General features: G+C 38.9%; 1 long non-coding RNA gene across 3 annotated transcripts; it reads right to left on the reverse strand.

The window, feature by feature from the left end:
* Positions 1 to 1,748: 1,748 nt before the first annotated feature.
* Positions 1,749 to 20,616, reverse strand: LOC111247177 (uncharacterized). 3 transcript variants are annotated; one of them, XR_015324506.1, is made up of 4 exons: positions 19,629 to 20,616; positions 18,215 to 18,584; positions 17,641 to 17,887; positions 1,749 to 2,104 (listed from the first exon to the last, which is right to left on the reverse strand). It is a non-coding gene; the product is annotated as an uncharacterized LOC111247177 (long non-coding RNA). The 3 variants fall into 3 exon arrangements; XR_002671993.2 differs by lacking the exon at positions 1,749 to 2,104 and adding an exon at positions 15,342 to 16,809; XR_015324505.1 differs by lacking the exons at positions 1,749 to 2,104; positions 18,215 to 18,584 and adding an exon at positions 15,342 to 16,809 and having other exon boundaries at positions 19,629 to 20,614.
* Between the last annotated feature and the right edge of the window lie 4,731 nt (positions 20,617 to 25,347).

A 25,347-nucleotide genomic window follows, 5' to 3' on the forward strand; every position in this document is an offset into this window, starting at 1 on the left:
CTGAATCCCGAATAAAAACTGATGATTTTATAGACATAGTCATAGACTGGATCAAGGACCATGAACTCAAACTGGTCCGTGGAATAATCGAATTTATCTTGCTAAATAGCGGAAAAAAGCGCGAAAACATCAAAGCGAACGCACAAATGGCCGTACGGGTCTGCCTTGAAAGAAATTAAAATACTTGGCGGTTATCACCGGCGTAATATTATCGCGTCCACAATTTTCCGTAGTTCTGCCAATAACACATGCCTTTGATACAGAAGCTAGAGGGGCACTAAGCTCAGTTGCAGATTCTATCGCCCGGTACGCCCGTGTATGGAGTACCGCTATACAAAAAGGCCCGGCAATTTCAAACGCAAAAAGCACCAGAAACAAATTACACTACGAGTTAAAGCATTCAGAACTATTTCCTACGAAACAGCATGAATTACCCCGAGGTAAATCCTCTGGCAACCGGAGACAGAAAAACCGTCGAAAAGATACAAGAGCAAAAAAAAAGCGAAAGTCTTTTTTTAGCGCTTAGCTACCTTAATCAAACAGCAAGCCGCGTGACCTAACTCTCAAACCGCTCCAAGTCGAATGATTAAAGATATGGTTCTTTTCATGAAGAGAATCATGAAGGAATATGTGACCCGAACAATACAAATTGACGAGCTGCTGGAGGTGCAGCTTAGAAGCCCGGCAAACGACCATTAAATTTAGCAAAGCTACTCAAACTGGACAGGCCGAAGTTCGGTTTAACCCATTTGTAGTCTTTTTACCCGTATTTATTTAAGGATAAGGAAAAAATACACTGAAATTGGGCCGGCGTATACCAAAGACTTTGCTGATTACTGACTCAACATATACAGCCTGATTGGGCAAACGGCTTTAGTCTGTTGTGTTTGTCGATGCGAAGAACCTTAATAGCAGCATGGAGGAGTTCCACACGTTCCGATCATGTTGAATCGAAAGCGTATAGAACGATAAACTATTATACTACTAACTAGTTCCATTAAAAAATAACTACTACCTTAAATCGGGTATCTTAAAAACGGATTACGCCTCATCCGACGTCGTTCCTATAAGACAGATTTGCACGTGGTATTCTAGTGCAGAAAATTATAACTTTAACAAACTAGCTCACGTGACAGTTACAATATATCTAGCTAACATTTTGTAAACGGGATGTGTTTTCGTTCAGATTTCTCAATGATCCATCAACACAGCGAACGAGTTATTCAACCTCTGCGAGACAGTAACTTAATTCAGCTTTTCAACAGGATATTCTTGCTAGTTATTTCTTCAAATTACGCCGAAAATGCACTGTTGTGCTATCTAGTCTTTGAGCCATAGGTCACCCCAACACGTACCTCTGTACCTTTACCAGCACTTTCTTGAACCTATAATCATGTACGTTATTGTGGTTTGGGGTAAGGCTATTTCTCAGCATTTACATATGGTATCAAAGGCTCAGCGTGAAGTAATTATGACTACTTGTGGATTAACATCAAGTTACTTCAGTGAGCATCATATATTCACGATTTCGTCCTTATAAAGACGAGAAAAGGATAAAAGTAATTACCGTATTTCATTTTTATGCAATCTATTTACATGATAGTCTCTACATAGTAAAGCTATTCCGTCAAAAGGCTTCCGTACAAGAGAAAGTAAAGCTAAACATATGTTTCTGCATTGCACAGAATTAACTTTTTTGGCTTTCAGACGACCAGATTGATTTTAATTTAATTCTTATCTGTCTTACACCTGCTTAAATCTGTTACCTATCGTTTTTCTTTCAGGTTTTACAGAGATCCTATTTAACTTCGTATAGATAAAAAAGTTATTAACAAAAACAGCGAGAATGGTAACAAGGTATAAATAGTTCACAGCCCTTTTTTAAACCTCGATCATCCATTATTGTGAAATTTTTATTTTTTTTTATTTCTAGATAACCCGGACAAATTTCTTTTGATAAACCTAATTTTTTTTTGGGAAGTGATTCCTTTAGATCGTAGGAGAACACGTTCATGTTTTCTTGTGCTCGCCTCCAATTTCATGTCAGGTCGTCATGGGCTGAGCGCGTTACCCGAAAGCGTGCGTCACTTGAAAAGCCGTTTTCCTGCAATATGGCAAGCCGCAGATCCGGATTCTCTTTATTTCTAACTGAATTAATTAAAATACGTTGCTCGATAGATCACTTAAAATCTTTTCAGAAATGAAGCACGATGGTACGAGTATGCTAGGGATAAGAAGGAAATTGCCAAGTTGGTAATATCTAATTCAAACAACCTCTAATGTTCTATTATTGCTTATTCCCATTAAATAACTGGTATTCCAACGCTGCATATTGCCAAATGAATTTATTTAGCTTGATTTTTAAGCTGTCCACTTTGTCGCAATCCCCTAGGACAAAATGTATATTTTAATGCATCTACAAATTTGACTTGTAAGAGCCAACGCCATGTGATAGAATGACTTTACAATGCCATAGGTGGCCTGAAGGTTCAGCTACAAGTTAAGCAGTTCCCGAGGAATTCGAAAAATTGTCGACCTTGACCCCGCTCTTTTACGTTCCAAGTCTGTTGTGTGACGCAAGGGTCAATGAACGCGTCCGTCACGAACCAGACTACATCTTCTTGCCTACTAGGTGTTTTGACCGAGACCTCATAACGAATTCCTCAAGCCATCAACATAGGTATGTTTGAAGCTCTTTACGCTTCATATCCGTTGTGTCCAGAAGCCAAGAAGTAGCCCACTTCAAACTACTAGGATTTATCAAGCATTGCGCACGGTAATGTAGTATTAATACCGTTCCTTAGTTATCGGTTATCAATTACGTTATACGAGACTATCGTGCGGTCGGTTGATCTCAGCTTCTTCGAACTGATGAAGCTTTTGAAAAAATTTGAATAAACTTTATTGAATTTCGAACCTACGTCCAGACTTACGTCATCAAGAGGGCGAGCTATTCTCACGTTTTGATAGAGAGCATGCCTTTCCCGAAGCAGACATTCGAATACGCAATTTGCCTTTGTTTATTAATCGTTTTCTTGTGAAGGTTTGTTCATTATAGCATTATAGCCTAATAAATATGCGCCCCTCAGGCGGTCGGACCGCATGAATAGAGCGGAAATACGTATTCATTAAACTTGCACGCTCGTATAGTTTCCAACTGTTCTGCTATATAAGATATTCTAATCGTTGTGCGATAACTGCCGCTGTTAAATCGTCGCGCAGAAGCGCCTTGTCATCGAAGACCCCCACGTTCAGTGGTTTATCATTACGGCTCTTACTTCACAAATTCCTATTCTGTGCATATCTGAAGTAATGCTTGCATAAATTCAGTACTGAAATGAGCAGCAGTATGGGTAGTTGAATAAGCGACATGTCATCATCGGCTTGCTTTGTCATCAGAGCTGTGTTACGTGTTCCATGGACACACTTGAAGCCACAATGAGGCACACACCTCAGTTATCTACGGCCATGGCTTCGTCTAACAGGGAAAGATAAGGTACATTTGGTTGAACATACTTTTGGGACTTTTTATGTTCTTAATTTAAGAATTAACAGCATTGAAAGTACCTATCTGCAACGTATGTCTACTACCTGTGTATGTATATGACGGGGAAAAGGACCTATTCACGATCTTAGCGCTTTAAAAAACTAGAATCGATGACCCCAAAACGACACCTACAGGTCCGAATCAAACCATTTGTATAGCCTAAAGTAAAGACGATACGTCTAGATCAGCAGTTGTAACACCTGTGGCCGTCGCAAGCGAGACCTACAAACCGTTAATCATGTTAACGTCAGACGAAAATTCAATTTGAGTGCATTTACTTCTCGAGCTTCAATCTCCGGGATGTGAAGCCCAGCTGTTTAGCGAAGATATTCAATCGTGGCAATCAGCTGACTTTTCTAGCTTCCGTTAAATAAATAATACGAACGCTAATGGAATCCCTGCAGTAAACGCTTGAAGAGTTCATTTCGATTTATAGATAAGTTGACGTTATTTTTAATCACCGGTCACCGATATTGTGCGGAACAATGCGAACTTATAACGAGTTAAAATGAATCGTTTTTAAATTAAAAAAAGAACGCCTGTAGACCTATATGCTTAGCCTAATGTTTCTACTGATAGTACGGTAAAAAGGGTACAAGCACCAATGAGAAAGTAGTAAGTTTCACTTTAAATTGGTGTGTTTTTGTTTATAGCTGATGCTTGAAACAGGTCAGGTTGTATTCGCAGAACAGATCCTAATTGTACCTTTTATTCATCGAAACGGCCAGAACTGTGAATAGTAATGAATAAATAATTTAATCCGAAACAAAGTTTTGTAAAAAAATACCAACAGCTTGAACAAGCACGCTCGCCCAATTTTGCCTTACTGAAAAGTAGTATTTTGTTAAGGCAGAAGAAGAAGATATGACAATGAAAATAACCTTTAGAGAGACCTAGAAAGATTCCATATTGCTTGTCTGCTTTCTGTCTTGCCCGATCTTCGCACCTAGCAACTATTTTATTTATGTTATATTACATATTTATGTTACTGACACAGAGCTTATGGCATTGAAAGGCGAGAGTCCGTCTGTTAGGCCCGTGTAGGCGGACTGGGCCTTAATAAGGGCAAGCCAACATGAGTACAAATGGCTCTAAACGGCACGTAATATATGATCATATAGAATTATCGTATAGAACTGACCATTCAACATCTTTACATCTCAAACAATCAGCCTATCTTGCAGCAGTCATTCACGGACTTACTCGAAAATCGCGACCTCTGTTTCAATCAATTGAACTTCTATTGATTTAGACTAGCTTTGCTTGAATAAATGAGTGCATATTTTTTGTGGTAGTTTTAAGATCACTCTTCTTCCATCTTGAAAATTGCTAACATCATGGGAGCTAGCAAAAAAAAAAAAATAATCCAGCAAATGTAACAAATCCATCGTCAAATGAGGTTCGCCCGCGTGGATGAGATATGGTTACTCAATTCATGTAAATACTAATAATTGTAAAGAAGACTAAACGAAATTGATCCCGCACGCAAGGTTATCGTGCAGGAAGGATAGCGCTGATCCAAACGTTTTGAGCACCGCGTTAGGTAACTTTGTTTTTTGCAAATCAATTTCGAAATAGAACTTTCCACTTTGCAGATGTTTCTATTGGCGCTTCGGCGTCCTTCCGTCTCTGTATCGGAGAAAAATAATAGATGCATTGCACTCTTGTTCTAGTATCTACGAAGAATTTTCTGAATACAAAACTGTAGTTTTACATCCATATACTAAATTCAGACGACAAATTCACTGACCATTACTAGCGGGTATTGTTAATGTGCCACAAACCTCAACGGAAAAAATGTAAGCAAATTCAACTTCGCTTGTATCAGATCCAGTAGACACGCCTTATGTAATATATTAGACCCTCGAATTTTTATTTATTGCCGAACTCCCATTTACAGTACGCTTGTTAAAGACCTAGCTGATGACCCGATTTTGGGCCGCTGAAGTAGTCATGTTCGAGCGGAAAAGATATCAATTAGCTGGATGCTCAGATCAGAAAGACCCTTGTACGAACGAAACGTGCTCATTTAACTTACATGCTTTATAGAGGAGCAAGTTTCTCCAGTTAAGAATTTAATCCCCGTTTTAAAAGCGGCAATTTGACAAGAGTCGCCTTAAGGTTGTAGTCTAAACTGTACTGTTAGGTTTACGCCATTTTTTTTACTAAATTTATTGTAGCCCATAATAATCATCTCTAAGAATCAACAGCGATGCCTCAAACATGTTTAAGTACACATCGGGTAGCCTATGGATTGGCAATGTATTTTACGTGTCAAGGAAACCACCATTCAACAAAAACTCATTCGATCTCGCATGTATAGAAAAAATTTCAGCACGCTAAAGCCCTACATGTCTTCTACGGATTTAGGCGTACTTAGAAAAATGATGTCAGACTAGTAGTTTTTTGGACGACATGATTTGTATTCAGTAGTGGATGAATGTTCTCATCCTGAATTTGAGTAATTCGGTATAACTTGATGCATCCTCAGTTTTTTTGGACAAGTTGAAACGCCACCTATTAACATCCCTGATCTAGCCCCAAGCAATTTATCTATGACATATATAGCTAAAACCAAGTTGCGGTCCAAACCATATTAAGCTAAATTGTCAAATATCTTTCGGTATAACATAATAAGTGATCAGCGCGCCGTCCGAAAGTTATACCAACCCAATCAAAGTTCAGCAACTAATTTGCTAATTTAGTTTTACCTTTATTAGACTGTTATTAAATTGTTTGTTTTCATCTAGAATGCTGAACGGTAGTAAATAGACCAGCCATTGTTTCTTAAATCGAGAACTACTCGCTGTTAGTACTTCCATGTGCAACACAAATGTAAAAACTCTTGTAAGAAATCACAAAGCTCGAACGTTTATTAGATGTCCATCAAGCATTAGGAATTGTCAGCTGTTCACCATTTGAAGTATGGTCTGATTATCCAGTCTCACTAATTGGTCCTGGTCAAGCCGTTTTCACTGACGAATCAACTTAATCTCAGGCCAACGATTCCAACGTTTCAAAGCAGAAAATACAGAAGTTCTGAGATTCGCTGAACATCTCAGGAGCGACTTAGGCTAATCTCGAAATATAGCGGCAGACCAATACCATGTACAGGTTGCGTTTCCGCTAATGACTTTAACTGCATAGCGAGTGTAAACTTTACCTTAACAGCACAGACGTTATGTGATTTTCGATCTGCGTCCCCAGAATCTGATGGTTTTACGAGGTATCGATCCAAGATTGAACTAACCGAATGGCCTGTAGACGGGAAGATCGTCACTTTAGGTAATATACTTTTCTAACCTAAATGCTATTGAATGTTCGTTAACATGAGTCGGTCTTGAGCTGTGGTAAAAAGGGATGAACCCATGTTATGGATCCATATTTCCACGCTTCAAGGTATTCCAGTTCAGCCAATTTCACTTGGCTTGAAAAATAAGGCTTGGCCAAGTTCATGCTTTTCCCACAACATGCGTTACTACGATTTCAATATTCATATATATATTTCACAAATGATCTGAATGAGTGAAATACTAGGTAGATGCAGAAGCAGTGTTTGTTTCGGTTTTCTATAAACTGGCTTTTCTAATTTTTGCTGATCGTAGTTATATCAAAATAGTAGTTTTTTTTTCTGCGAGGCCACTTTAGGTGAACTTGTCATCTAAAAGTGGCTCAACTTTTCAAATCTGACGCGCTGTCGCGGACCATTTCAAGTCACTCTCGAAGTCAGTAATTGTTAGATAAACTTAATTCTCCCAGCTGAAGCGTCTTCAACATAGCGGAAAAAATAGGGCCAGGGCTACTTTGGCACATTTTCGACATTGAAGAAGATGTGGAATATAGTTGTCCTGTTTTCCTAGCCGATAGAACCATCCTTGACGAATGAAGCAAGGTTGAACCTTGTCCATTTGGACGAAACGACATAATTCAGTGCAATGAAAAGGTCCGCCAAAAATATATAACAACTGGTGAGCAGATTAGAAAAACGAGGCAATAAGCAAAAGCCAACTTGATATCGCATGCATTAATCTATATAACGTTGCCGTGTTTCAATTTATCGCGAAATGTGCTTTATACAGCCAGTAGCAAAAGGCAAAATGAAGTAAGCAAAAGCTCCTATATTGAACTATTTTTGTTTTTTGTCGGGTATATTATACCATCACTAACACAACATCGTTTTGAATTTAAAAGTAAACATTTAATTTCTATCCCAAATAGATAAATCAATAAGCAACCACTTAGTGTTTGCGATTTGAGTGAAAGTAACGCTCCATCATCACGATAAGGCATATCGGGGCAAAACAACAAAATCAACGGTATCAATACTCAGACGCATTTATATAATCAGTATGCAACAGGACACAGACTCAATGTGGTTGGTTGTTAGCTTAGCGATGTCAGTAAAACGAAAAATGGAAAAGTCAATCTTGTAATTGTGTAATTGCTAGTCTTCACATGTATGCTTCAGTAAGATCTCTTATAATTAAAAAAACGTAATATCGGTAAAGTCGTAATACGAGTATATATCGGTAGAATGCTAGAATTCAACTGTGTATTTTTATGTACTATGTCAAACTGTTTCGCATAACTTTAACCGTTAAGCGTTACTTACAAACGGCTGGCTGCTGAAAGAACATGTGTCTACACTTATGCTATCCGTTACGTCTTGTCCTAGCAGCTAATCTACCATTCGATAAAATCCCTACCATATACCGTGTCACACAAATAAAAAAAATGTAGAAAGGAAGAAGATATGTATAGAAAAAATTGCTTGTAGGCTAAAAAATAGAAAAAAAAAAAAAAAAACGTCTATAGATTAATATAAACCGAGGAAGAATTAAAATTTTGTCAACAAGGATTGAGAAATTGTTATGCACATCCTTTTTTTTTTTTTTTTGAAATTTCCATGATAGAGACGAGGTCGGCTCTTCGAAAAAAGCGATGTTCTCTATATGTTATGGAGCGAACATATTGCTACATGCGGTGGTTAATTTCAGGGAACAATTTCAAATCTACGGTAAATACCATGTCTTTGTATTGCCTATCTAATTAATTTTCGGAGAAGCCAAACGCTAACACGCCGTTTTGAAAAATAGACTCAAATTTACCTTGAGATAGAGGAATAATTTCGAAAGGGTAATGGGTCAACAGTAGCATAACGGAAGCATGGAAAACGGACGCAGGCGTACGGAATACCTGTTAGAAAATACTAGAACAGCAAAGACAGAGTTGTCAAGAATCTGAACCGGGATAATTGAGTCACAGAAGCAAATTCACGCCATAGCTCGAATAATGCGGTGGGCTTATAGTTTCTTCAACTCGACTTTGGACTACCGAACTCGAGGTCAGATCGAACAGATCTCAATTGAATTTAGGTTAAATTGGAAAAATCCACAGGATAACGTTGGTAAGCGTCCGATATGAATACTTAACAAAGACCATATGCAAATACGGGATAAGTGACGCTATGAAACAGTGTGTTTAGCCTTTTGTTCATCCCGGAGCCGTAGATAAATTTTCTACGTGTGCGGCACTGCTCCTTAACAAACGGACTGGGTGGCGTCGGCCACTTTTTCTAGATAATCATTATTAAACAAAAAGCTTTATGAAGAACGCATAATCGATAATTTTAGAATCAAGGACGATTACATTGTAATTGCTAATGGCATAGCAGTGGGTGCATACTTGCAGATTAAACATAATAATGAGAGGTACTTGTTTGAATTGCGGTCAAGTCTCGTTTTGTCTGTGAAGAGGTGACATTTTGAAGTTATTCGCCCTAAACAGTTGATTGAGTATGATTAGTTGAAGTTCAGCATGGAGTAAGTACTGCATTACTTAATCGAAGCTTAAGAATCACTAAATGAGCCATTAAATTCAGATTGCCAAAGCAGACCCAAAAGAGCATTTACAGATCACCAATGTACAACAGACGCGACAACACAGTTCACGGAGAATAAATCGTAGCGAGCCGAAAAATATAGTAATCAATCTCTGAGGCTTCTGCGAGCTGTTTTATAAGAGAACAACATAATTATGAAAAAAAAATAGCGCGCTTCACACCTTTCAGCTTTGATGCCAACTAATGGACCTACACATAGACAATTTAAATCTTCTCTTTCCTGAATTAGCTGCCTGGTAGAAACGGTGCTTTAGCCTTAGATTGCAGGCCCTTCGTAACAGGATATAAGTTACTAACGGTTTAAACGAAAAGCGTACCCTGGACCTCGGTCGCACGAGCGTTCTAACAAAATGGTGAGCTTTATCGCAAAATACCATTACGTCATATTAGTTAAAGCCAAATCACGTGTATAATAGCTCTCCATAACTACAGTACAATCACAGTAGCCATGCTTTTCGTTCGTTGTCCTATTTGATAAGAATCCTTTTGGTTCGAAAAAGCTGCACAGGGCAATCCATAACATTATGACTTTGCTCCGGTCTGAAAATTTGAAAACTTTGAAAAGTTTCATGTATTCTCTTTGAACCTATTCAATTTTAGCTACGCGAGGAGTAAATGCCTGGGTATCGCTCGTGCTCATTTCCGATAATATTTATAAGCAGACGACTCTCAAAGACTTCTTGGTCTACACATTAGTATGGTTTCCACGCATACAGTTGACTTCTTGACAGCTCTTTAAGCCGAAGGTTAAAGCTTTAATGGTCTATTTTTTCACTATAAAGGGTCCACCTCTATTGTTAAGTTTAGATCGGAAGTTTAAGCTATATACTGTCTTTTGTAGACGCATGTTAAAAAATACTCGGTGCGAAGTAATGATTGCAGCGATAATCAAATGGAATTGGATGACGTATTGCTATATCATAATGAACTCCGAACGGGTATCTGAAATGTAATACATCTTATTGAACCTATGTAGGCCGATTCCTCAGGCGCATTTCGTTTTGGTTTGAGGAAGCAGTGACCTGTTGTCAATGTCTGAGTTAAACTTACATTTAGCACGACCTTGCCTTTGCATTGTAAGTGTTATCAGAGTAAATAATAGAGGGCCACTATTTAAAACTAGCCAATTCATCGACTAAGCTCGTGCATACACCTCAGTATTAAGTACTTTTTATTATTATCAGATGCGTAAATGGATTGACTGCTGGGAAGCGATCGGAAAGATGCGTTCATTTACGTACAGTCTCCTTTTGCAAAAAGAAAACACTACGTCAAATTACCTACATGTTAAGAAAAAGCAAAAGAATTTTAGATAGCGCCGACGGAGTAAGTGGATTAGGCTAACAATGTACAAATAAAGGAGGGATATAAGTGAGTCATTAAAAATCAAAACAAGTAAAAAAAAAATAAAAAATAAGGTGTGACACAATTAGGACAGGAATTATGCCTAATTTTTAGATGGAGTACTTAGCTCGCGGATGGGTACAATTATATGTCGATAGGCGACACAGTTACTACGTTGTAGTTTCCTAACATAAGCATAAAACGAGCTTTTGACAAATCGTTGAGGCTAGGGAACTTTATTTCATCGGAAAGCGTAAACACGTGGGCGTCACAATAAAATATCGACGAAAAGTGATAAGCTTGGAGTTTAAAGGCAACCTTATGTGGTAAGGTCTATAGTTCTATCAATAGGTTTGAACTTTTATATATATCTTTTTAACGTCGTTGATAGCTTTAGGAAATGTAATAAATTTTGTTTAGTGTCTTTATACAGAACAGCACTACAGTTAGGCGAATTTTATCTTGATAGCTAAATAAGCATTTCTACGCTTGTCACTATCAAAAATTGCTTCAGGCTATAATGATCGATGTGACATCAATAGAATCTCCTTGGAGGAATATCTGTTTCATTATTTCTAATGTAAACCTAACTGTAAGCTAGTTTCAAAATACGGATGTTCGAAGAAGCTGGAGTAAAACATAGGCTTCATAGAGCTTATTATAGGAGAATGGAGATCCTCCAAATTCTTTGCGGATCCATTCATATCTACGCAAGATCAGTGGAACATAGACAATTTCTTTGTATGCAATATAATAAGAGGAATACAAAAGAAAGGCTATAATGTACGAAAACCGCGGTTTCGTGAATTTAGAAACTACATTAAGACTCATTTTATCTTTTCTCTTAATCAATTTTTAACATCAGTAGAGTAAATTACAGGGGGCAAAATTCCAAGTGAAATTCAGCACGTGATATATGAATTGGATATGTACGTATACAAGTCTAAGATCAACGAGTGTTACGATTTTCGTCCGTAGGATAGCAGTGTCTTCTTCGTGACTCATAAACACGCAGGGAGAAAATAATCCTCTCATAGTCACCTTTTAGCACGTTCACCAATGGCCTATAAAAAGGGCTCGTTGAGTGCCGTGTCACTCGGCGAAATCGTCGCGCCTCTGGCAAGAAGGGGTTTCGGTCTATGTAGTTGTTCCCTGGCTACGTTCAATAAGCGAATCCTTCTGCAGCTGCTGGATATTGCTCTATAGCTGCCATAGGATATCGTCATCGAGCTTATGATCGATTTTACTCGTAAAACAAGAACAAATTGTGTGGAGTAAATTTTTTTTCCCGTACACTGCATGCATTGAGCTGTACACAATTTTTGTGAAAATTAAAGGATTAGCCATCATGCTCGTTGGGATATCTATTGCAGGTATTTTATGAATTCACCGCCAAGCACCTGCTACTGCCACGCATAATTAAATAAACGGAAAACTTCTTGCTTTTAGTTTAGGAACATAAAATTAACATGATTAACGAAAATCACCGCATTTTGTTAGCCTGTTATGTAGCCGCGTAACAGGCTGATACTGTACAATGGGTAGCTAGGAGCCAGTTTTTAAATCTGCAGTGCAGATGATGAGGAATGCTGTAAGTTAGCAGCGGCGATAAGGACGCAGGACAAAATATATTATTGCTACGTGCATATATATAAGAAGAAACGTTAATTGCATAGCTTATAATGGACGGCTAATGTGTATAGTAACGCCATCAGCATGGTTACTAGAACGGTTACCGATATTTACGTGACTTGGTTTTGTGCGGGTGTTTTTTTTCTGTTGTTCTATGATGCTGCCGACGGTTTTTCTACTACCCCGTATCAAAAGTCGCTGGCAATAAGACTATAGCTCTCTATAATAAGTGCTATAGCTCTCTGCGCTTGAAAATAGCCGCAACGGAAGCAGAAGTACTATACAGACATTTACTGCCACATCATGCCTAGGTTCTCAAGCAGCTGATTTTGTATGAACCGTCTTGCTTGAATAGGTGCATTGTGTTTCTGGAAAACATATGGAGATTGTTTGGCTTTTAGAAGAAAAGTATGTTAGACACTCAAAACATTAGCCTGGACTGGAACACTGTTTTACGCAGAATAGGCACATTCTCTGGGTGATCATGCGTAAGCCATCGATCGTTTGTGCGGTTGATTTCTAAATCAACAATAGACACTTTTCATTAAATGTGGAGAAGTCAAAGATGGGGTGTTGCTAACTTCTTGAGAGAATCGACGAGCAAATAACATTAACTGACTCTATTGGCCTTAGAGATTTTCTGTCTAGCTTCCGTGACGTACGAGCTGTACCTAACGTTTACGAGAACAATTGGTAACATCGTAGTCATACTTACATGAATTTTATTCCGTAGTGATCTTATCAAAACAGATAGATAAACAGAAGTACGCCCCTGGTCGGCGATTCTTAACTCTCTAGAAACACACAAATTGAATATATACATATATATGTATATGTCAGAGTTTACCAGGAATAATTGTTTCAGGAACAGTTTTCTAACGGGGCTAAAGGTAATGCGTACGAAAATTGGTTTTATATCGAAGAGTACAAATCGTTCCTATTTCTATCCAGCATAAACGAGGTCAATTCTATTTTAGATTTTAACTTAACAATAATTGAACATTGTAAAGCACCTAAACAAAGGGTGCCTTTCCTTGCTCGAAGAAGAGTCGACACTTTGTTTATAACGAATGAACTGTACGTTTTTACCATAGAATCAGTCGATTATGATATTTTTCCAAAAAAAATATTCAAAAATCGGTAGATAGACTGGTGTTTCTATATCGTTAGTTGTTTTTCAAAACGATAAAATATTTACATGATGTTCCGAAAGTGATGATCAGTTTTACCCAGACAAAATGGATTAACGAACAAGTTGGTTTGTAGGAATGAATGAGATAACTATTATCATATAGTCACGAGACAACTAGGGTGTTGTCATTGACCCCTCTGAGTACCAATAGATAGTATTGTACCAAAATAATAGGAGAATTACCGGCAAAAGGCAAAGGAATCGCAACGGTTTAATAAGAACTGTAACAGCAGGTGACAAGGTGACCACGTCAAACCTAATTACGTTCAAAGTAGAACTTTAATTAGAAAAAGTATTAGGATACTGTTAGGTGGAGTCCAATAAAGAGGCTAGCTACAAGACGGAAATCAATATCGAATCTTGGTCTTTACCAAACGTAGGACGATTTCAAGAAGCAAATCGCTATCATACGGAGGCTATCGCCGCTTCAGAGATACATACATTAGAGTAATGCGCATCTGAGAGGAAATTCCATAATGTCTGACGTACGATCATAACCTTTGGCAGAACCGCTAGGACATTTAATTAGTTGCCCTTAAAGGTCTGCTTCAAAATGTAGATAAAAAGTTGCTTATTATTGTTTTTTGCACGCACTGCCCTTCTCATTAGAGCTATGCCTGCTAGACCTGAATTTTTGCAATACGACCCTGAATAGGCCTCTAATACCGTATTGCCAGTGTCGAATTAAGCAGAAACTTCTAACCTCAACGTTGGACTTCCTGATCACCAGACATCCTCATTAGCTTTTTGCTACCTTTATAAAATATTTATGAATATAAATAAAAGTATTTTTTTTTTATATTTTCGATTTTTTTAAGACATCTCGAACAGGTTCTTAATAGCTGTACGAAGCAATATGCCAAGTTGTAAATTAATTGGAATGCTTCTTCAAAGAAAAATTATGTCTCTTCAAGTGAGTAGCTTTGTAAGAAAAGTAAAAAATTCGAAACAGGTGTAGATTAATGACGAGTAAATATTGAACGGATTTTCTCGATAGCGTATATCGACGTGTGACCTCATTTTTCGACAGAACTGCGGGGAGTTATCGTCCCCTACCTTTTAACCGCAATATGGATCGACTGTGAATACTGCACCCAATAGAATATCTCAATACTGCTAGCACCGGCTCTTTTCAGTGAGTGACGTTAAAGACGACCTACGACGACATCACAAGATTGATTTTGTCATAGGTAAATACGGCCGGCTAACCTACAAATATATGCTTAGGTGCGCGCCTACGTAATATATTCACATTATCTAGAAACACTATATGATAGGGATAAACGAGGAACGCGAACGGGAACTTTAGCAGGAACACTAAATACCTGCAGACCGCAGGATGCGTGTCAAGCTTTAGACGAGCTATTCGCTTAAATAAACAGTATAACTAGTAAACTATTATGTTTAAGGTGAAAATACAGCCGAATTTCGGCATGATGCTAAATTTTGTATGGTGGTAAACATGCTACAGAGGATCTAATTCACGATTGTTTCTAAATAGACCAAAACTATTTTCTTAAACAAAACGATATTTGGGGAAGGCCCTAAAGCTTCTTTTTTACGACGACAAAATTTTCGCCTGGGCGACAGCATAAAGATAGAGAAAAGAAGTACACGAAATGGATAGTTTGCAAATCAAAACGACAAACTCTGCTGTAACTGTTTTTTTAACTTAATAATTAATTAATTCTCTGGAGAGTATGAAGTTATTAATTCTGCTCTTACATAAGCTTCATCTATTTTTATTTTTTAAGCTGCTATTTATAAGCTGATCATATCATAGTATGATCTGACGTCCACTGAACATCGAGTACAGCATGCTGTGCTTAGAAATTGTTTAAAAATTATTGTTGTTTTTACAGAATAAAACTGAGCTTTATTTCGGCGGTGCAATGGTATTTACTTTGAAAGCTAGTTATTCTTTACTTATTACATAAGATAAGGAAGACTCTCCAGAAGATGTTAACAGATACGCTAGTGAAGACAGTTGCGGTTTCTCGTGCCCCCAAGGACGCAGGGACGGATTTTTACGAAAATGTGTCTTCACGGTAAAAGCTGAAGGCGACAAAGCCGCAGAGACGCATCGGAAAGTTGAGTTGCTACGAGGCCGAGTGTGCGTATTTGACGGAATCACGTAGCTATTTTCAGAGGGGATTAAGGAGCAAAAGTTATCAGATCAAAGGTCGATCGAGAATAAATGAAAAAAGTAGGCACGCTGGTTGCCCGTCAGCTGTTAGGGCTTCGTTCTCAAAATGCTTCAATATTGCAACCGCGGGCAACTAATCAGCAGTAAATTGTTGCAGACGAACCCACTATTACTGAAACCATCGCGCCGTCGTGGCCATTCATATTGGCGTGTTCACACGAGCATTTTGAAAGAGGCACGTTAGAAGCAGCCCAGGTCATCGTTTGTGCTTTCTATTCTCTTTTTTCGGAACCTCAAATCGCTACGAAAGACGAAGAACCGAATGTCAAAAGACAAATCTGTAGGGCCGCTTGGCGGTTTGATCTCGTTTTTAGTGGCGGTAAGTATCCGCAGGTAATTGGGTGACTCGTTGGATGTCTTGATTCGGACAGGAGTCGCCGCGACGGGGAGAAGGAGTTCGACATCCTTCTCGTGATGGTTACTGCCCATAGCTCTACCAGGCTGCAATAACTAGACTAAGCTGATTGGAGAATGTTATCCACTCGATGTCAGCATGAAATTTACATTCGCGTCGGCTTTCTTAAGGTGCACTCCTTTCGCTTCGCGCGCCCCGTTCCCCTTCACGTCGTCGTTTTAGTTTTTCCTCTGTCTCGCTCGGTGCCAAAGAGAGGCTTGTCACATCGAGGATCCGAGAAGCTGTTTAACACGTGCTGCTACCCGGCCTTCTGGTTTAGCATCGAACGTTCTGTCATTCCACCAGCTGCGAGATCTGTAGCAAAGACTGCGGCAGTGAAGCCAATAGCGGACGCCGTGAGGACAGCAGAGCGGAATAGGGACTCATTTTGAGATGTTTGGAAAAATTTCATCCTATCTGTCGATTGTCGCAATTGGCGTCGCTGCTGTCGTCGTCACTAATGTTGCCCCAACGAACCTAAATCCCACTCCGTCGACTCTAGCCTTTGAAGTCAGCCAGCAGATCACGCATTTACTACTATGCCCCTCTGCGTTCTTCCCTTTTCAAGCGTGTTCCGACGGCCTCCAACGCGCTGGTCCGGAAAAAACAAAACTTCAGTCAGCTTTGGCATCTGCGTACAATTCCAACAACGAGAAAAAGTGTATACAGTTCGCGTATCATTGTAAATTGGGAAATCGAGAGCTCCGCAGTGAATGAAAAAGGTGGCATGCATCACGCATAGTGAATCTAGAGAAGCTTCCGGCTATAGAACAGAGCATCCCCGCGCGTTTGTTTCAGTTAAATCATACTTTATGTCAGACATCTCTTTATCTTTTTCCAGATCCAACCAGTAGGCCTAACACCGAAATCTAATAACGGAAAATATACTTAATAAATAGATGTTTCAAATAGCACGTCAAACACTGCGTAGCAAAGTACTGCTTCAAACTGTTGGCTCATAAGTTGAAATAAAATGCTTCTCCGCCGGGTTTCGAACCCAACCAACCTCACATATCCTTAAGGCTAGCAGACAAACAACTGCAGTATTGAGGGGATAAGAAAAAATCTTTGTTCGACTAAAATTTAATATGTTATAAAAAAATTATCGTTCAAAGACAGTTACCTCAACGGTAATTCGGAATATTTCTGCCTAATGACTTAGCTAATGAAATTACTGTTAGCGACTCCCCAAGCAATAACAAATACACAGAAGAAAGCAAGTCGTCCCGATGAAGCTTATCAAGAAACAAACAAGATAGCGTTTCACAAACAATATCCTATGTTCTTCATCTCCCTCAACAAACCACATTTAATTGGGACGCCGAACGACCAAATTATCGGCGCCTTCATTTTACTAATATATAACTTTCGATTGAACCATATATATTCAGTCCCATAATGTACAATATAAGCTAGACCGTACTTTTTCGATGAAGGAACTACCCGATGTAACACTCCTCATTCAGCTAGCCAGTGAATCGTGATCGACCTGCTTCCGCTTGGCTACAGTTCCCGTCAACGCATCACTGACGTCCTCTGGATATCGAGCGCAAGTATCAAATAAAACAAAATGCCACTTTTTAACTTGGATGATATGTCTTCCTTTCAGGTTATTACGCCACGGGCCAAAGCGGTCACACGTATGAACCTATTATTCAATGATGTGGGTCCTGAAAGTGGCCCAATGCGTTATGATATTAGCCTTAGTTAGAGCGATTGCAATATGAGTGTAAAAATAATAATCTGAAGCTCGTAATAGGAGCTTTCAGTAGTCTCTCGAGATTAATTTTTATTGAACTTAAAAAAACCACATTAATTCATAGAGCTAGTTTATATTCGAATGTTCAGTGGTACGAAGAGCTCGTTACTTCTGTGTCATATTTATTATGTTAAAGTTAATGTGAGTCATCAAATTTCGATTCGAAACTGGCAGCATCGTTATTTAGGCTATGCCAGGTCCTGCGCGGGTTGCATTTATTTTCAAAGGAACTACATACTGGGTAGAATATGGAGGAAGACGTTGTCTGGCTTTCCGTTTTTTAAACGTTTTAAAACTTTCGCTTCCATTGAACGGTTCCGTAATTCGAAGGGCGTTGCCGGGATAAGTTCGAGTGCAAAATATTATTTGTAGCTGGTATTTTGAGCTTGTGACATGGTCAGAGCACGCGTGATACGAGTCGATTGGTGAAAGTTCAAGACGCCGACGCTAAAACACCCGTGTCTTACCATCTGTATGTCCATTAAGTTCTTCGCCGAAATCTAATGGTGATAATTGTTTGATTATTATTCTTTTTTACAGGTCACTTGACAGGCGACGGATTGAGAAGGGTACGCGTTGCTTGTACATCAGCGGCTGCTTCAATATGCCTGAGTAGTAGAATTTCGTAATACCCAAAAAAAATTGAAAATAGCTAAAATTTTCCAGAGTAAGCACGTAATCATAAGATTACTGTTTCTGAAATAATAGATAAATAGATGAAAAGAAAGCCTTTCCTAATGTCTGCAATATTCCAAGGTACATTTTATATAAAATTTAGGTACATTTAAATATTCCACTCAAAGGTACATGTAAGTAAAATAACGAGTTTTCCTCACATAACAACTTACTTCTGAACGATTCGTCTATTTGCATAAAAACTGCTATATTATCTGTATGTATTCAAGAACTTTGAAGAATGGGAGTTGTCGCAAAGCGATAGTTGTATAGTAGATTCTGAGGTGTGGTGAAAGGCTGCAGGTTGTCATCGTTGGCAATAATTCGTTTAGCGGTAAACAGAACTATCCTATGCGGCGAAAGGCCGTAAAGCTGAATCAGCATAAATCCAAAATTTCCCTGATTCCCCTTGCTGGCTACATTCGTCTGTTTCGGAGGTACAATGATAATGAACTGTATCACTAGGCACCCACAAATGAGGAGAAGGTTTATCTATTCATGGGGCCATATCCAAGTCTTCGAAGGCACAAATAAAATACTAGACAGCTTCTGTGCGACTTAATTTTCCGCGTCAAGTTAACAACGGAAACATTCGGTAATGACAAGGGCTTGATCCAGTGAATCTTATGTCCATATTTGTTCCAATATCGGACATATCCAATATCCTGAACGCCTTTCTGATGATTCGACGCGGATCTCTTTATCGTTCGGTAGTAATTGTAAACTATGCAACGGCAATAAATAACGATGCAACGGCAAATTGCGCCCATAACAGCCCATAATTTATTTGTTTCCTGCTTAAACAATGTGTACAACTAAAAAACAAATATCCAAGCGTTCCCCGTACCGCACGAATCGGTTTTGTATGTATTATGCAATGGGCAGTTATTGTCACTAACCGAATAGGACACAATGGCACGTAATAGGACGGCCGTATTTGGAAACATTTCGGAAAGGTAAATGCGTTAGGAACGTACCGATGTTGTCTGTGGTTACAGGTGACTCCGCGACGGGTTGATTTTAGTCTTAAGTTAAGGTGAGCACAATCAAAGAAATATGGAAATGAAACAGTCAAGCTATGATAAGTATTGCTCTTTGCTCATGTTGGTATCAGTTTGAACGGTGATATACACGCCGCTATTGTTTGCATTTCTGAAGAAATGGTCATTCTTCTAGGGCAGCAAGCAGAACATTACGAGTGATGGCGGCCCTTGGCTACCTCTTTTAGCCACTCAAATTAACTTCATTTCCGCCACAACTTTTACTTCGAGAAACCAGCTGGCATAAAACACGGTCGCGTATACAAGGATCCAGTTTTATCTTGATCTCGCTGTTGGCTCCAGTGTCGTTCTGCGTACTTGCAAATAATCCAACCATTTATTATTAGGTCTTGCGGTCACACGACAGGCACTGACAGGGAAAGTTGTAAAAGCATCACTTTTTGAAAAAAGCAAATGCCATGAGCAATAGCCAAACAACAGGATGCATTCATTTAGCTCCGTACGATGGTTTAATTCTCGAAGTGGCTTCGCTCGATGGCCAAGCTCGTCTTGACAGAGCATTGGACCATAGTTTCGTTGGAGCAAGTGTTATTGTGAGGGGTTAAAGTGTGAACATAATAATTATCTCTAATAACACAATATGGATCGATGATCCGGAAACCTAATGCGGTTTTTAAGGAACAGAAAAAGCGAACTATTGAATTACCATCAAAGGAATGATGTGTTAGTCGTATGTCCGGCAAAGCATTGTTGTCATTGAATATTTAACACGGATAAAGATTACTGAATTGGAAGCTGAGATGAAGCCTGGAGCAATTAGGAAAGGTGGGCTTAGCCTGAAAGCAAACAAGCTAGCTGTATCGTACTTACACGGCTTAAGCTGAGGTTTAAGTCACACATTTAAAAGTGCTCTAAAGAGCATTGAGGTAAGTAAGCTAAAGTTCCATTAGCGCACAATGGTAAATCATAGCCACATACACGTTCTGAAGATATTAAAACTATAGTCATGTCAATGTTGTACTACAAATTAGAAAGATATACACAAGGCTATATTGAACAGCTATCTATCTGTTTTATACATTTTTGTTTTATAGTTCAACATCCATTAAGTAGGAAACATAAAAAATACAGACATCAATACCTCAACAGTAGCGATATTTATAGAAGAAACTCTAGTTCTCTAAAATATCTGTACCCATGACCCAGTGGTACGTAGCGCTATTTTATGTTATAGAAGTCTTTCAGTCACACATACTGAAAGTAGGTCAACGTATTGTTGACTTCATATGTGGCACTAAAACGGACGCAACTTCAAGTTTTCGTAGGAAGAATATATGGCTACAAAGATCAGAACTTAAATATTCTTTATTTTACAATGCATACCTAATAGAGGCTGCCTATCTTAGACAACGTCTTTTTTCCAATATGGCTCTTAAGATCAGTTCAACGCTAACGTATTGTGTTTAGCATGATGCGTAAAGTTCCGTTTTTCCTGTATTTAACTGTATATACATATTTTTTATTCGCTAATTATTCAATACGCTATTGGCGCTGTCATAGCTTTATGTCATTTTGTTGCCCATTCCGAGTTCTGTTGGGCTTCGAATGGAAGCAGTACCCTGTCATTGGGTGTAGCTAAGCGCCACTCTAAAAGAATGCGTTCCCAGTTCTTTTACCTATTTCGGTTTCTGTTACTCATAAAACAACGATATTACGGCTTTCGGAATTACCCTAATGTTTTACCGAAAATTCACGTTGCGCTTTTACTCAAACTTTGTATGTATGTATGTAGGTATATGGCTTCCATCCGGAATCACGAGCACACACTGTCTGCAGGACATACGCGGAGAGTTGCCCGTACCAGCCTTCTGCAAAAATGCAACATGACCTATTTTATTCAGGCCGTTAACTAACCGTTCGCAAATGGGAAATGCAATGCCTGTCATACACACTGCTGCTACGTAAGAATATCGCTAAGTTAACAATGCGTAGCAGATTATGCAGGATATTGGCATAAGTGCGTTTTTTAGGCGTTTTTACCATGTCCTATTGCTAGCTGAAATCTATTGGAGTCCTGTAGAGTTTTTCAGCGCGATCGTGTTGCATCTATAAATTATCATTATTCTGTGAAAACATCTATATTTTTCCATGTTACTAACTGTTCACGATAACGTATGCATTGTCAATGCAATAAGAATACACTTCTTCGAAATCCATCAACAAAGTATATGTATATGATTATATGTATACATATTTCATATATGATTATATAGACGGAACTAGACGCTTCCGCAAATTTGGATTGGCCAAAAGTCTTACGTATGTTAGATGTTGAATGCGCTTTTGAAAAGTCGCTTGTAAAACTAGAGTGCTTTATGGAGGTACAACAATATCAACGACGGAGTAAATAGCGACCTAAGAATAGAAAAAAATAAATTTCTTAAATTTATTTTTTTTAGTTTTTTTTTTTTTTAGTTCCTATTTATCATCGCAGAGTGTAAGACTTCATCCTTGGATATTAAGGATGCATTACACACGAACTGACTCCTTGGGATAAAGGAGACCTTAGGATTAAGCCTGTATCGATACTTTTGTTTATAATGCTATTTTCGGCACGTTTGTTGCGGAAGTCGAGGACGAAAAATTCGATATTGGAAAAGTCTTACAGAAACGCTGAGATAGAGCATATATTCATATGTCAACGTTTAATGTCGGTGCAACTCTAGAATAGAATAAAATAGATCGGATGAAAATAGGCCAAGGCGGACCACACAGTCTATACCACATTTATTGTTAATTAGTTTAATGGTAATAATATTAAGTTTCCTGGCCATTATTAAAGCCAATTGCCCTGATTAATTTTTTCTGCTAACCGTCATCAGTACCTAAATGTATAAAATTTAATTACCAGAAACGTTTTTGTTTAGCTGGAATCCTATATCCATTACTGGCTACGAAATCGTACGCGCATCGATAGAATGAAAAACATGTTTTGGATGTGTTGGAACCAGGCAATAGCAACACGCGAATAGAAGCTCAATAGATTCTTTGTCACTCCTATACGCGGCACAGCACCTGAGGTGTTGCAAAGTGAAGGTCGAGAACTAGGCTCAACCGGATTAAAGCTCTTGATAAGGTTGACGATGCAAGCCATTTAAACTACTTATAAAACCGCCTTTTTTTAATACCGATTTATTTGGTACCGGTGCGTAGGATATGTTTCCAGTTAAATCATCTGCTTATGATTTATGATTACCAAATAAATTCAGGACAACTGATTTAAATCACCAATTTCAGTGGCCACGTCCTATTGTGGATGCTACTCGCCTATAACAGCACAGTCTATGAAATCGGAGCGAGGTAGATCGTTTTTGGTAGCTGAACTTTTCGGGCTGTCAGTGATCTGGGTAAAAATTGCAATGACAACAATCAGTCTCAGCGGTGATGGGAGACAAGCATAGCAATAACCCGGTACTTTTGAAATTGTATTAAGCATTCGAAGCATGAATTACTGTTAAATATCTGAATTTGATGAATTAACAAAACACTGACAAACAAGCGGGCCCGTCAGATATCGCCTTAGGTACAATGTTTTCTGCAAATTGTTGACGGCTTAGCGCATTGTCCCGTTCCACATTTATACCGGCAGATCCTTGTTACACCGAATCGAATTTTCAGAAGGGTAAATATTAACCAATTCAAACCATTTCTATAACTATTTGTATCTGCCTGTCTAATCCTGGATATCGAACCGAAAGGAAGAGGGTCCATTCACGTAGCGAACTTCTGTCAATAATACGTCAACGCGCTAAGAGCTCAACAAGTGGAAATATGTGAAAAGGCCGCCTTTATTACTGCTGCCGCTTTTCTGTCGGTTAGATCTTTGTGGGTCCGTGAAATGGACGCCAACCAGCTGAAAGTCGGCGATTTTTCCGCTTTTGTGTATCCTTCCTTTCGCCATTATTCACGTTTTCCAACCGTTAGTGTCCCGAATTTCAAGCAGATTTTGGTCTTGCCAGTTTCTTCTGCTGGTGCTGACATTTCTGCTGTCTGCTTGGCGTCGGGATTCTCGACGATAGGTCAGAGCAGAAACGATGGTGGCGCTAACCACTAGGTATGTTCGGCAGCATGTCTAAACCGTAGCGGCGGTCCACGGAGGCCCGGTAAGGTTGTTTTGCTTTAGTCGGTGGATTTCTTCCTTTGAGTAAATGCACTTTCCAATGCCGTGGTCATCACCGATGTAGACGGAGTGCTTCAGGATCCTTGCCTCCTACGGAGAAGCTTCGAGAATCCGCCTAAGAGTGCCTATTCCATGTCCAGCAAGAGAAGCTACAGCTTGTCCCGGTGAGCAGAAGGGACTCAGCCGGCTTTGCATCATTTATATGGCCGGAAGTACGATAGACGCTAGTGGAATTGGTGGTAGTAATCTTCCTTCAGCGTTTCTTAAAGTGAAACAGCTTCGAAGCCATTTCCTATCGACGTGTATTGTTTTTTGATCTCTATTTTAGAATGCTTCAGCCCAAGTATTGAACAAACGAATAAAATCAACTCGAGAACTGAATAAAATAAATTTCATTTGTATTAGGGGCGTATATTTGGCTGAAAATTTTTGTCGAGCATCAGCCGGAGAGCTTTTACTATTCGGGTCCTAGAGGTGATGACAAAGACACACAAACACAGAGCAAACGTGTTAATCGGAGCTGATGTGCTATAACTAAATTTATTTGGGCCCGAGTAACGGCGTCGACGACTATCATAGTGCAAAGAAAGCTAGAGGGCGCCCAGTTCGGTAGCAAGGGGTACGGGTGACGTGAACGTTCAGCTAGTAGAGAGTGTGGACACCAGCGGCTAGAAGTGCACCACCTAACTAGTAAAATACGTCATGTTTTTTCCATTTGATTGACGTTCCGATCTGGCTGATAGTCCTCTAAAACCATTTTGATTATACTTAATCTTACTTTACCATATTGCACCATTACTGATGTAAGGGAAGTTCTTCAACATGAAATATACACTTTGTGCACAATAAGATAAAGATTTTAAGGCAGTAGCTGCATCCTGACTCTTCTTAAAGTCGATCTGGTTTAGATTTTTGGGAAATATTTGAAATAAGAATTGCCTCTCGAAGTACTCGTTGTACGAAAAGCATACCCCGACTTTTATCCTAGATACAATGAACCTAGCCTCGATAAAGTTCCAATTGCGGTATTTAGAAGTACCGTCTGTTTACAATGGAACCCTTTTTCAATGCAACTCAGTCGAGATAACAGTTATTGTTAAGGTGCACAACGTCGCGCCAGCAAGGTAACTTTGTCTTTTTTTATGTCCACTTCTTTATGTTCTAGAACGTAAAGGTCGTCAGACTCTGCCGAAGCATTACTCTAATCGATACGTGATGTTTTTGTGACATCGGAGTATCGCGACACGTTAGAATCTGCCCACTAAGCAACTGAAGTTCCCATTGAAACTGGGCTTTCTTGTATAGACTCTATATTTTTCTATTGAAAAAACTAATTGACAAGATTTAACTTCTGAACCGACTGAGCGGTTTCATAATAACTTCGATGAAACTGTGAGAAAAGAAGCGTTTAAGAAACAGTAAATATAATTATCGCTCCGGTCATTTCTTGATCTATCAAAAGCCCTCTTCCTATTATATGCTGTTTTATATCGAACGAATACCTGTTTTAATAAA

Source organism: Varroa destructor, unplaced genomic scaffold (genome assembly GCF_002443255.2).
Source record: "Varroa destructor unplaced genomic scaffold, Vdes_3.0 BEIS01000003.1, whole genome shotgun sequence".
NCBI lineage: Eukaryota > Metazoa > Arthropoda > Arachnida > Mesostigmata > Varroidae > Varroa > Varroa destructor.